This window comes from Palaemon carinicauda, chromosome 1, assembly GCF_036898095.1.
Source record: "Palaemon carinicauda isolate YSFRI2023 chromosome 1, ASM3689809v2, whole genome shotgun sequence".
Taxonomy (NCBI): domain Eukaryota; kingdom Metazoa; phylum Arthropoda; class Malacostraca; order Decapoda; family Palaemonidae; genus Palaemon; species Palaemon carinicauda.
Window position 1 is genome coordinate 293,159,644 of NC_090725.1, and position 14,679 is coordinate 293,174,322.

Consider the following 14,679-nt stretch of genomic DNA (forward strand, 5'->3'; position numbering starts at 1 on the left):
TAGGTAGGATAAATACACATCACTCAAAAATTGCTATTTGTTCCGCAGTATATACTTACTCAGAACTCTCTTCTAAGGAAACTCATACAGTACTTAAGAGGTGGCAAGGGGGAGAAAAGTCTAAGGAGAACAACAGAAATAAGGAAGATACTACCAATCAACAAAAACACTACTGTACTTCCCTTACAGGGATGAAGACAAGGCAGGTGTGTGATGCTTTTTGGGGTGACTGGAAGTGCCAGTCCATGTTCACGGCACACTATCTAGGGGACTGCACCATCCGGTCACTCAATGTTTTCAAAATCAACTCCGTCATGACTGCACAGCACCGTATCTAACCACAACTAGAAACCTTGTGCTCCTTGCAGGAGCAGGGGAAGCAGATGGAATGGACAAGCTCCTCACTGATGAAGCCCTTGATGATGTTTTGAATTCCTACTCCTCCTTGAAGGAGAGCGATCCTTCTTGTTCTTACTTTCCTTCTTCATAGCTATGAGAGTCCATTGGCTAGTCAGGCCACACATCGCACTCAGGACAGGTGTCCTCACAAACGCAAACTCAACCTTGACTTGAAATGCACAATATGCAGAACAGTGAGTACCCTCTAACCCAACAGCTGAAGGGGAAAACAGTCTTTTGTGAAAAGAAGTAACATGAAATAGTAAAAAATAAAGCTTACGATATGAAGAAAAGAATTTATCCACACTAAAGCTCTATAATATGGACTCTTGAAATTTAAACATGTTTTGAGGTGGATAAAAATAAAAGTGAAATGCTGCAAATTTTTATATTATACAGTATGAGTTTACATTATCTTCTTGAAGGAATAACATTCCAATATCTATAAATAGTGCTTCGATTTATTTATCACTGTTAAAACAATTCCAGAATGTATAAACTGGTATGAATAATGATTCCTAAATAAAAAGTATGCTTAAATGCTGACATAAAATGTAAACTGTATGTAAGATGCATGACCTGCAAGATATGTAATATCATCTACATCTGATGTCCAAAATTAAAGAAGGAATGTGAAATACCAATATAGTCTTGCATGATGATTATCCCAAACTTTCTACATTTATCACTTGTTAATTTATAGAAGAAAAACGCAATGTGTAAAGCTCAAAAAACCAAGATACGTTTTTCGACGGGTTTCCGGCAGATTGGGCACTCGTGCATTCTGTCTCCACACATCTGACAAGTTCCGTGACCACAGAGGAAAATCATATTCTTCAAACGGTCTAAACAAACTGGACACATGGTCTGTTGAGAAAGTTAGTAAGTTATAATGTTTGCATACATTTAATTCACACTAATTTAAGTCATAAAAATATGCTGAAATTTTGTTCACAATACTGTAAATGAAGATTATTATGAGCAGATTATCTACATAAAAACGAAGAAAATTACAGTAACCTTTTTCATGGATACAGAGAGAGAGAGAGAGAGAGAGAGAGAGAGAGAGAGAGAGAGAGAGAGAGAGAGAGAGAGAGAGAGATTTACCTGTTCTTTGATATCATGGAGCTGCTGTTGTAGTTTCTGAAGATCAGCTGATGACATGTCTCTAGAGCCATTGTTCATTAGAGGTCCTGTAGGGCCAGGAACAACCACTCCTGGTGCTACTGTTGTAGCAGCAGCTGTTGTAGCATTATTACTGCCACTACTACTACCCCCACCACTACTGCTAGCACTGTTGTTATTGGCACTACTTGGAAGAATAGATGGCGGAGCTGAAATAGATGAATTTACACAATGAAATATATTCCTAAAAAGGACAACACTTTGCAGAATGCAGTGTGCAATACTTGCAACTATCAAAGGAAAACATTATCAAGCATCAATTTTTGACCAGAAACTTGAAGAAAACATACAGTGATCACAATAAAAAAAAATCTAAACTGCTTAAACTAGTAAAATTAAAAGAGCTATTGCTTTACTCACCCTGTCCACCACAACAAACTATAAATGGAATATGCTTTTCAATGACTCCTCTACATTGAACACACTTCTTCATGAGTGAGGCACAATTATCGCAAGCGCACATATGGCCACAAGGCTGGAAGAGTACAGTTGCTTGCTTGTCTGAGCATACAACACATTCTTCAATCTGAGAACAATTAAGGCAAAATTATAACAAGTGGGTTCAAAAGACTTTCATTCAACTTTATTTGTTTTTTTCCTTTTTTCTTGTTTATATATATATATATATATATATATATATATATATATATATATATATATATATATATTTATTTATTTATATATATATATGTATATTCATATATATATATATATATATATATATATATATATATATATATATATATATATATGTATATATATATATACATATATATATATATATATATATATATATATATATATATATATATATATATATATATACAGTATATATATACTGCATATATATATATATATATATATATATATATATATATATATATATATATATATATATATATATATATATATATATAGTACAGTACTGAATAAAAGCCTCTTGAAAATGAGTCAAAATATTTTTACTACTATTTATGTTTAATACAAATTAAACCTCCAAAGCACATTCAGTTAAAATGTGTACAAAAACTCTTGTTCAAGTTTGTGCAACAAGACAGAAAAAAATTTCCAACTGTAACAAAGATCTGCAAAATATTTATGATATATTTTTTTCTATAATACATCACATACTATATTCTTACCTAGATACTGTTAGCTTAATATGGGAAATATATAAAAACTTCTAATATCCTTATTTATGTGGAGTTTCATTAAACTAGCAAGGGAATTGTTGTATCCCCTTATTACAGTATATTCAATCATACTGCCAATTTAAATAAAGATATCTTTTAGGAGAACAGCATGATTAGACTACCATACAGTAGTCCAAAACACTAAAATGATCTGGTCAAGCATGAAAAGCAAGCACTAAGTGTGGAGGGACAGTGCTTTCCACAGGATATAAGATACTGAGACTCCTAACAAATACTGGGCATGAAATAACACAGTACCTGGGCCCTGTTCCAATTATATAATCTCTGGTCAATACCTGTAAACAACCAGCCCTGAGCATCATGATTACATTGCTTATGTAGGTACTGTATTTGCCAGTACACTCAACCCTCTGTCATCGAGGTTTCGATATTACATATATTGAGATACAGTATGCGTATTGTTAAATAAAACTAAGATTCCTATCGGATCCTCAATGTTGGGATTGCTGCGTGCAGCCTGATTTTTATAAACCACTCATGATTCTTTGTACTTGGCCTTCATGCCATTTTCCTTTCTAAACAAAACCACTTCTGTGTGTCTCACTCTCCCCTAGTTCTTCATTGCAAACACATCTCGTACAAGTATTTGTCAAGCAACAAGTTTTAATTTATGTATCTGTTACAGAAGGATTTGTTCCGTATAGTACTGTGTATGTGGGAGTATGTATATCAATACTGAATGCTACTACTGCTCCTTAAGGATTGCATTACACATCACGAGATTTTGCTGTGTAGAACATCTTAAACACGTGGTGTTATAGGTGAACTGTGCAGTATCTTTTTATCTTATTTTCACTATTGTCATAGGGTATTATGCACAGTGCAATTGCCTTTGTAAAGTAATATAAACTACAATACCGTGATAGAAACCACTTGAAAACAATGGACAGTTGTAATTTTTTCGAAGACGCTTATGAGGGGACTCAAACTAGGGCACCAATATTACGTGGTTTTTCGCTCTTTACGGGTATTTCTGTTATCTAACCCCCATGAAGATGGAGGGGCTGACTGTATAACCTACAATCTTATGCGTAAACATTTTCAAAATTAATTTTAATTAAAATACTTTTTATTATAGATGGGCGTTCATGTATTAATCAGAGTAATTTCAAACACTACAAAAATGTTTAAAATAAAATCAAAACCTTTGTTGATGTTTTAGTCTAATGCATTAAATTTTGGGTACAGATCAGTTTTGACTACATTAATGCATTCCTTCCACCCAGCTAACATTCATGAATATGTCCATGGATTAATTGTATCCATTAGCAACCCTTCAAGTTTGCCAAAGCAAAAAAGGTTGAATGATTTAAGTCATAAAGAAGCAGCAACATCATGGAATACATGTAGTTAATATGTGTGGAATTTTTAAAACTAATACAGTATTCATTTATGATTACTGGATTATTTATAAATCTTTAAATTCAAATAAAACTAAAAGAGAAGAGAAGTAAAATGCTGCAGGAAAATAATGGTAGGCCCATACGGACATTCTACTGTACTGTACAACGATGTACAGTAGAGCGGCGCCGAGTTTTATTAAACTATAAGCAGAATGACCTGGGGGCTTCTTCTGGGAAAAAAAAATATATTACAGGTACTGTACTTCCAAAAAACCTACCTTTGTTCTAGACTGCACAGGCTCTTTACACATAAGACACTTCTTCACTCTAGGTGAGCATATTGAACAAGTAGCTATATGACCACAGGGACCAAAAAGAGTATCACGCTTAGTATCAGAACACACCATACACTCCTCAAGGCTTTCTTCAGCACACACTTCAAGGGCACCCATTTCTCCTGAACTGTAACAGAATTTGACACGATTTTAAAGGCTGACAAACAATAGAATAAATCTAAAAGGAAGGATTTGAGCATTACCTATAAATACATTCAATGTTGTATCATAAAATAAGGAATAATACTTAGAAAATAATCATGACTATACAGGAGAGAAACAAGACTTATAATGCAAGGTATGATTACCCTACTTTACATTGAAAAATCTAAATAATTTGTACATGTCCTAGAAAATTATAAAGTAACAGCAAAAATTTGTGGGATTGAAAGGATTCAATGAAATCTAGAAAAAAAGGTTAATTATACAAATTAAAGTCCAAGGTACATTAGAAGAGTTATGGCTCAAACTTTTAATATTTACATAAAATCTTGAGAGGTTAAATTAGATATGTAATTATTGTATTTTCTTAAAATACCCTGAAAACCTTAGCACTGTACAATTTCATATGACCTATAAAATCTATGTTTGGTAATTTCAATTTGACCCTTTTTTTAAACCCTTTTACACCTAGGCTCTTTGGAAATTTCCAACCCTTAACCCCCAAGGGGTTATTTTTTCCCCAGCACAGTTTGCAGTATATATTTTTTTAATTGCTCTAACAGCCTTAATTTTTGTCATAGAGAGGTCAGGTTGGTCTTATTCTCTTGGAAAATGCCTGAATTTTCTCAAAAAATCCTTATAAAAAATATGAAAAAAATAATTTTTATAGCATTTTTTTGTAAGTACGTACCAGTACGTCTATGTGGGTAAAGGATGAGTTTTGTGAAACGTACCAGTACGTCCTTTGGGGGTAAAAGGGTTAAGAATGAAAATTTTCCCACATTTTTCTGGAGAGAAAAATAAGCTTTCAGTATATGTAGAAAAAAGTAAAGTTTAAAATGAAATTATTTTCATAATCATCACTCATATTTGTGATGTTTGGATTTACTTTTGCTGGTATTAGGCATGACAAAATTTCTCTATACTTTTCTCAAGTGAATTCCCACCTGAACTTACTTTTTATTTATGCCTTTTATCATGATCTCCAAGGAATTTATGCTACTTCTATATCAACAGTACCATCCTTCTTTTCTTTTACTATTTCTCCTTACTTTTCTCATATACTGTGTTTAATTGATTTTGAAAATTATTCCTCAGTCTGGTCTTTAGTAACTGACTCAATCCCAACTTGTTGAAACAAAACCTGAATTGGATACAATTTCATTCTGTGCTTGCTTTTAAACAATTAATGACTCTGACCATCATTTGTATTTAGATCTTCCATCTTCCAAGAATATACCACTTGACAGTTAAGTGATGATCCACAGAATAATTCAGTTGTATGGAGAGGAAATAATCCATCCATCCATATACCAAGGCACTTCCCCCAATTTTGGGGGGTAGCCGACCATCAACAAAGAAACAAAACAAAAAGGGGACTACTCTCTACGTTCCTCCAGCCTAACCAGGGACTCAGCCGAGTTCAGCTGGTACTGCTAGGGTGCCACAGCCCAACCTCCCACAATTCCACCACAGATGAAGCTTCATAATGCTGAATCCCCTACTGCTGCTACCTCCGCGGTCATCTAAGGCCGCAGGGGCATAAAAAACAATTAGAATAGCGCCAACGTATCCCTGCGTGTCGTAAGAGGCGACTAAAAGGGACGGGACGAGGGGGCTGGGAACCCCCTCTCCTGTATAAAAAAAATCCTGTGAGATGTTATCAAAGAGGAAATAATAGTATAAATATATGGAAAAAAAATATGATAAAATACATGCAATGTACTCAATGACACTTACATTGACTTATCTTTATAGCACTTCGTAAGGGCTTTGCATAAGTTTGGATCAGGGCAGAGATCGAGTGGCGTTTGTCCTTTTTTGTTCTTAATATTGAGGTCTGCTCCATGAGCAGCCAAAAGGCATGCTATTGAAGCTGGGCTCTTTTTGTCAACTCCTTGTGTTCCCAAGCCCATCAGCAGTTGAGGGGACTGAAAAAAAATGATAAGGAAAAGGGACTGAAATAACAATTTTTGTCAACTCCTTGTGTTCCCAAGCCCATCAGCAGTTGAGGGGACTGAAAAAATGATAAGGAAAAGGGACTGAAATAACAATTTTTGTCAACTCCTTGTGTTCCCAAGCCCATCAGCAGTTGAGGGGACTGAAAAAAATGATAGGAAAAGGGACTGAAATAACAATTTTTTGTCTGTCAACTCCTTGTGTTCCCAAGCCCATCAGCAGTTGAGGGGACTGAAAAAAAATGATAAGGAAAAGGGACTGAAATAACAATTTTTGTCTGTCAACTCCTTGTGTTCCCAAGCCCATCAGCAGTTGAGGGGACTGAAAAAAAATGATAAGGAAAAGGGACTGAAATAACAATTTTTGTCTGTCAACTCCTTGTGTTCCCAAGCCCATCAGCAGTTGAGGGGACTGAAAAAAATGATAAGGAAAAGGAACTGAAATAACAATTTTTGTCTGTCAACTCCTTGTGTTCCCAAGCCCATCAGCAGTTGAGGGGACTGAAAAAAAAATGACAAGAAAAAGGGACTGAAATAACAATTCTAAGATGGAGAGTAAAATAAATAAACCTAAGATTCCCATCAGCAGTTGAGGGGACTGAAAATAAGGAAAAGGGATTGAAATAACAATTCTAAGATGGAGAGTAAAATAAAGAGGACTAAGAAGGTCTTAATTTGGGTTTTAAACGACATGAGATAAAATAAAAACAAAAATGTCTCTAATTTATACGTGAATACTAGTAATTTAATTCATAAGGCTGAAAATGTAGAAGTTGAAATCATACATATGTATAGTACTATTACTATTGTTCAAAATGATCAACCATTCATATCAAACTAGTCTAAAGGGCTATTGACTTCCAGAGGAAACCTCTGAAGACTTGAATCCCTGTACAAAAAAAAAAAAAAAAAAAAAAAAATATATATATATATATATATATATATACTGTATATATATATATATATATATATAAAGCAATCAGACTAAGAGGAACTAAAAATGGTTCATGGCACTATAGTGGTCTCAGAGGAAACCTCTGAAGACTTGAATCCCTGACAAAAAAAAAAAAAAAAAAAAAAAAACTATTTATATATAAAAAGCAGTCAAACTAAGAGGAACTAAAAATGGTTCATGGCACTATAGTGGTTTATCAGCATCTGTTGAACTCAAAGAGCATAATTTTTACGTACTACATTGATATTTCAAGCAAGGATATTCCAAGAGAATGCAAAACTGTGGAACAAGAAACCAAATGGGATTTAAATGACAGGTTACTGTAGGACTGATATAATCAAAGAAAATTCACTACCTGTATCACATCTTACAAACTGACATCCAACAACATATTGGACACTGAAGCAAATAAGGTAAAATGGTGTCCGTTAAAATTAAAGACTTTGCAAACCTTAAAAACATCAATGTCTTATAAAACAACCTACTATTAACAAATTAATTTGTTTAGTGAACAGCTTAATATTGTTGTGTTACTTATGTTAAAATGAATTAAAATCATCAAATAATTCATCACAAAATAAAAAGGAACTTTAAATATGATATTTATATAAGAAACAAAAATGAAATTGTGAAAGTAGTTAACAGTAACAAGCTGAAAACATGACTACACCATTGTTTAGTTCAATTAATTTGTAATGCCAGAAGTTAGTTTTACAACTGATCTATTTTCTAAATATCCTTACATCATTTCAACATTCACATCAACAACAATTCAAAAATATATAACACACATTGCCATGATCTAAAAAACTGTAAAAGAAATGACAATTACTATACCTAAGTAAAAGTTTCATGAAATGAATAAATAGAACATAATCAAGGTAGAATAGTGTTTCTTTTATGTTAAAAAGGAGGATACATACTTTCCCAACATCCTGCATATCTTGCAACTGCCTTAACTGGGATAGCGTATGATGCCTCAATGCTTCGTGGAGTGGAGTGTCTCCATCCTTGTCTGCCAAATTGAGGTTGGCACCTTCCCGAACCAAAAGCTGTAATAAATAATTAATTTTCTCAATCTTAAAAGATTAATTTATCATCAAAATTAATAATAGGAATGATACTATAAGAGAGATTACTTGAGTGCCATATGTGGACGAGATCATGATGAGGGGTAGATGGAGATGTTTAGGGCATGCTCTTCGCACTTCCCAAGAGAGATCAGTTCACCAAACGTTTAGCTGGGCTCCACAAGGCACTAAAAGAGTTGAAAAACCCAGGCCTACATGGCTGAGAACTATGGAGCACGAAGTAGGAGATGATGAATGGAGAAGTATTGAATTAAAAGCTCAAGACAGAGACGACTGGCGAAATCTAACAGAGGTTCTTCCATCTGTCTAATTTTGTGAAAAGTTTAAAGAAAATATCTTATCAATGAAAGTGTCTAAACTTGGAAAAATAAGCAATTTAATGTTTTCAAAATCCTAATTTCTAATTATGCCATATGTCTCAATAGTTTTTGCATTGATTTATTAGTCTGGAAGTGATTTTAACGTTTCAAATGCTTTCTCAATAGTTTTTTGCATTAATTTTATTAGCCTGGAAGTGATTTTAACGTTTCAAATGCTTTCTCAATAGTTTTTGCATTAATTTTATTAGCCTGGAAGCGATTTTAACGTTTCAAATGCTTTCTCAATAGTTTTTGCATTAATTTTATTAGCCTGGAAGCGATTTTAACGTTTCAGATGCTTTCTCAATAGTTTTTGCATTAATTTTATTAGCCTGGAAGCGATTTTAACGTTTCAGATGCTTTCTCAATAGTTTTTTGCATTAATTTTATTAGCCTGGAAGCGATTTTAACGTTTCAGATGCTTTCTCAATAGTTTTTGCATTAATTTTATTAGCCTGGAAGCGATTTTAACGTTTCAAATGCTTTCTCAATAGTTTTTGCATTAATTTTATTAGCCTGGAAGCGATTTTAACGTTTCAGATGCTTTCTCAATAGAATTTTTGCATTAATCTAATTAATGTCGAAGCGATTTTAACGTTTCAGATGCTGTCTAAATAGAATTTTTGCATTAATTTCATTAATCTCGAAGCGATTGTAACGTTTCAGATGCTGTCTAAATAGAATTTTTGAATTAATTTCATTAATCTCGAAGCGAATCTAACGTTTCAGATGCTGTCTCAATAGAGTTTTTGCATTAATTATATTCATCTGGAAGCGATTATATCAAAGAGGGTCTTTCCTCTATTCAAGGACTCTACAAGATACAATTTAAACTACAAAATGAACAAATGTCAAATTAATATGGGACAATTTTTCATTTTTTTTCTTAAACTATAATAGATTTAAGGAATATTTTAGATCTTCAAAGGTTATATAATCCTAACAATACTTATATTTAGTATTTTTCTCTCACTTTGTACAACAATTACTATAAGTCCATTTCTTTTAGCGATGCATATTTGCACCGACTCGCGGTGGTGCCCTTTAAGCTCGGAAAAGTTTCCTGATCGCTGATTGGTTAGAATTATCTTGTCCAACCAATCAGCGATCAGGAAACTTTTTCGAGCTAAAAGGGCACCGCCGCAAGTCGGTGGAAATATGCATCGCTAAAAGAAATGGACTATAGTTGGTATTCGAACGTTAAAAAATGCAATTAAAATGAAAGTAGCTTGACTGTAATCCATCCTTCCGTATAATTACACTATCAAAGTGTAGATGGAGTTATATCTTTACTAAGATTATTCTAGTCTATAATATTAGAGTTATCTAAATAAATTTGTGTCAAAAAGGATATGCAAGAAACAGGAGAGAGAGAGAGAGAGAGAGAGAGAGAGAGAGAGAGAGGGAGAGAGAGAGAGATCTGGTTTACATCAGTTCGGTTTTTATCAAAGATAAGTTTTATCTTAAGACCCTGGGATAGTTTTGTTTACAACTGAGATTGTGAGAATATTAAAGGTGAATATACTATGAAAAGTCTACATGGAATTGTATCTACAAAGGCTATTCCAGTCTAAAATATTAGTTTTTATCTAAATAAATTTATGTATCCAAAATGATATGCAATACATATATCTATCTATCTATCTATCTATCTATCTATATATATATATATATATATATATTTATATATACTGGTATATATATATATATATATATGTATATATACACACACATATATACATACATATATATATATATAGAGAGAGAGAGAGAGAGAGAGAGAGAGAGAATATCAAACTAACCCTGACGATCTGGGTATAATGTCTCTGAGAGAGAGAGAGAGAGAGAGAGAGAGAGAATATCAAACTAACCCTGACGATCTGGGTATGATGTCTCTCCACTGCCAAAATGTAGGGGCGTTTGCAAATTCACATTCTGCAAGTCCATATTGGCACGTCCCTGGTGAACTAGCAATTCAGCAACCTGAAATAAATGTGCAACTTAATTACAACTTTCTTAATTTTCTTCAGAAAATATTGCGACGAGTCTTCTGTCGAAAGGGGTAAATGAACTCGTGCGTGCAAAACAAGAATTGAGACAGAAATTGTCAGATTTTAATATGAAAAAAGAAAAAAGAAAAAAAAATTATGATGTATATTAGAGTTGAATTACAAGTTCATAATATAAATTTATTATTATTATTATTATTATTATTATTATTATTATTATTATTATTATTATTATTATTATTATTATTATCATTAATTAAGACAGAAATAGTCAGATTTTAATATGAAAAAAGAAAAAAAAAAGATGAAGATATATATTAGAGTTGAATTACAAGTTCATAATATAAATTTATTATTATTATTATTATTTCCTTCTTTATTATTATTATTATTATTATCATTATTATTATTATTATTATTACTATTATTATTATTATTATTAATTAAGACAGAAATTCTCAGATTTTAATATGGAAAAAGAAAAAAAAAAGATGAAGATGTATATTAGAGTTGAATTACAAGTTCATAATATGAATTTATTATTATTATTATTATTATTATTATTATTATTATTATATTATTATTATTATCATTATTATTATTATTATATTATTATTATAATATATATATATATATATATATATACATATATATATATATATATATATCTTAACAAGGTTATACTGCTCAGTCTTGATTACTAACGAAATCAAGACATGTTTCCGGCTATCATTTCTAACATTAATCACTTATAAATTCTAATCATTACATACAAATAGTACACTTACTCACTTATGAAATATACTTAATATTATATCCCAAACTGTTTCCAAAAAATGAATCATATAAACTATTCTTCTACTTTTAGGTAATCTTGATATCGAGATACTTACTTCCACATGATTGTTGAGAGCGGCCAGGTGAAGCGCCGTGTAGCCATCATCTTTCTTTTCATCCACCATCCACGACCTTGGAACTTTGCTCAGCAGGATCCTCATGGCACTGTTAAAGAGGAAGAATAACATGGTCGGTATTAATAATTTACAGACATCAACGTATACATCTATTCTATCTATTTACCAAGACACTTCCCCCATTTTTTTTTGGGGGGGGGGGGGTAGCGACATCTAGCAAAGGAACAGAAGGGACCTTTCCTCTCTCCGCTCCTCCCAGCCTGACGAGGATTCAGCCGAGTTTGGCTGGTACATATATATGCATATATATATATATATATGTATATATATATATATATATATGTATATATATATATATATATATATAATCCTTATGTGAAACAGTCTACGAAGAAAATATACTTCAGTTTAATTCAACTGAAATGTGTGATTATTCATTGAAGTTCAATACTAAAAGAACCGTTGATCATTACACAATATTCTTGGATATTAGCAAAGTGGCAAAAATTAAATTTGTCAATGCAGTTACCTATCCTACTTGCAGAGACACACCTGAACAAATTCAGCTAATAAAAAAAATGACCATTTGCCACATAAATTAATTAAGCAGGCCATTCAAACAGGTTTCAAATACAGCAATCACACGGAGCTCGTTCCCACGTCGTGATTATAATACAATTCACAAAGCATTTTGATTACCTATATACTAAGTCCCCATCCAGAATAAAAGGATAGCTTTGATTAATATCATGGCAACAAGAGCCGGAATGCCATTAAAGGTGTGGGCGCATGATAAAGAAGAAAGGAAGCCCCTAGAGACGTTCCCGCAATCGTGTCATCTCATTAGCCAGAAACTTTGCAATTGAACAGGAATTATGTCGGGAATATTTCAGGCAGTTCTTGGAATGCAATCAAGACCAGGCACAAAACTTTAGTTGCAAGAAGACGAATGTTTCCATGAAGGGCTGTTTGATCTAAATCCAAAGTTTTCTGACTTGATTGAGGGCTTCAATCTCTATGCACTAACTCTCCTAGATGATGTTCAAATTTAGCCAGCCTTATGCTGGCATGGATCATTGCTTCTTAAGGAACTCTGTGAAACTATCCTAAGTCGAGCATGAACTTTTATAAAACTCTTTTGAGGCCAGCCTGCTCTATAATGGCTCATACCATGAATCAGAGGTGGCTTTATGTCCACTTCAGGCCAGTGGTATTGATCAATCTGTTTCGGAGGTGGTAGGCTATTTGTCCTTAATAAATGACTCTTTAGTTAAATGAATTTTTAAGCTTTCAAGCTAAGTTATCCTGACGGTCCACAGACGTATTATAGAATGATTCTGCCGAGGAATGAATTTTTAAGCTTTCAAGCTAAGTTATCCTGACGTCCAAAGACACGTATTATAGAATGATTCTGCCGAGGAATGAATTTTTAAGCTTTCAAGCTAAGTTATCCTGACGTCCAAAGACACGCATTATAGAATGAATCTGCCGAGGAATGAATTTTTAAAGCTTTCAAGCTAAGTTATCCTGACGTCCACAGACACGTATTATATAATGATTCTGCCGAGGAATGAATTTTTAAGCTTTCAAGCTAAGTTATCCTGACGTCCACAGACACGTATTATAGAATGATTCTGCCGAGGAATGAATTTTTGAGCTTTCAAGCTAAGTTATCCTGACGTCCAAAGACACGTATTATAGAATGATTCTGCCGAGGAAGGAATTTTTAAGATTTCAAGCTAAGTTATCCTGACGTCCAAAGACACGTATTATAGAATGATTCTGCCGAGGAAGGAATTTTTAAGCTTTCAAGCTAAGTTATCCTGACGTCCAAAGACACGTATTATAGAATGATTCTGCCGAGGAAGGAATTTTTAAAGCTTTCAAGCTACGTTATCCTGACGTCCAAAGACACGTATTATAGAATGATTCTGCCGAGGAAGGAATTTTTAAAGCTTTCAAGCTAAGTTATCCTGACGTCCAAAGACACGTATTATAGAATGATTCTGCCGAGGAAGGAATTTTTAAAGCTTTCAAGCTAAGTTATCCTGACGTCCAAAGACACGTATTATAGAAGGATTCTGCCGAGGAATGAATTTTTAAGATTTCAAGCTAAGTTATCCTGACGTCCAAAGACACGTATTATAGAAGGATTCTGCCGAGGAATGAATTTTTAAGATTTCAAGCTAAGTTATCCTGACGTCCAAAGACACGTATTATAGAAGGATTCTGCCGAGGAATGAATTTTTAAGATTTCAAGCTAAGTTATCCTGACGTCCAAAGACACGTATTATAGAATGATTCTGCCGAGGAATGAATTTTTAAGCTTTCAAGCTAAGTTATCCTGACGTCCAAAGACACGTATTATAGAATGATTCTGCCGAGGAAGGAATTTTTAAGCTTTCAAGCTAAGTTATCCTGACGTCCAAAGACACGTATTATAGAAGGATTCTGCCGAGGAATGAATTTTTAAGATTTCAAGCTAAGTTATCCTGACGTCCAAAGACACGTATTATAGAAGGATTCTGCCGAGGAATGAATTTTTAAGATTTCAAGCTAAGTTATCCTGACGTCCAAAGACACGTATTATAGAAGGATTCTGCCGAGGAATGAATTTTTAAGATTTCAAGCTAAGTTATCCTGACGTCCAAAGACACGTATTATAGAAGGATTCTGCCGAGGAATGAATTTTTAAGATTTCAAGCTAAGTTATCCTGACGTCCAAAGACACGTATTATAGAAGGATTCTGCCGAG

General features: G+C 33.2%; 1 protein-coding gene and 1 pseudogene across 4 annotated transcripts in view; both read right to left on the reverse strand.

The window, feature by feature from the left end:
- LOC137657808 (uncharacterized) overlaps positions 1–14,679 on the reverse strand; it is a 334,329-nt gene that overhangs the window by 281,793 nt on the left and 37,857 nt on the right. The window lies entirely within an intron of this gene.
- Positions 772–14,679, reverse strand: part of LOC137657851 (E3 ubiquitin-protein ligase MIB1-like) — a 421,337-nt pseudogene continuing 407,429 nt past the window's right edge.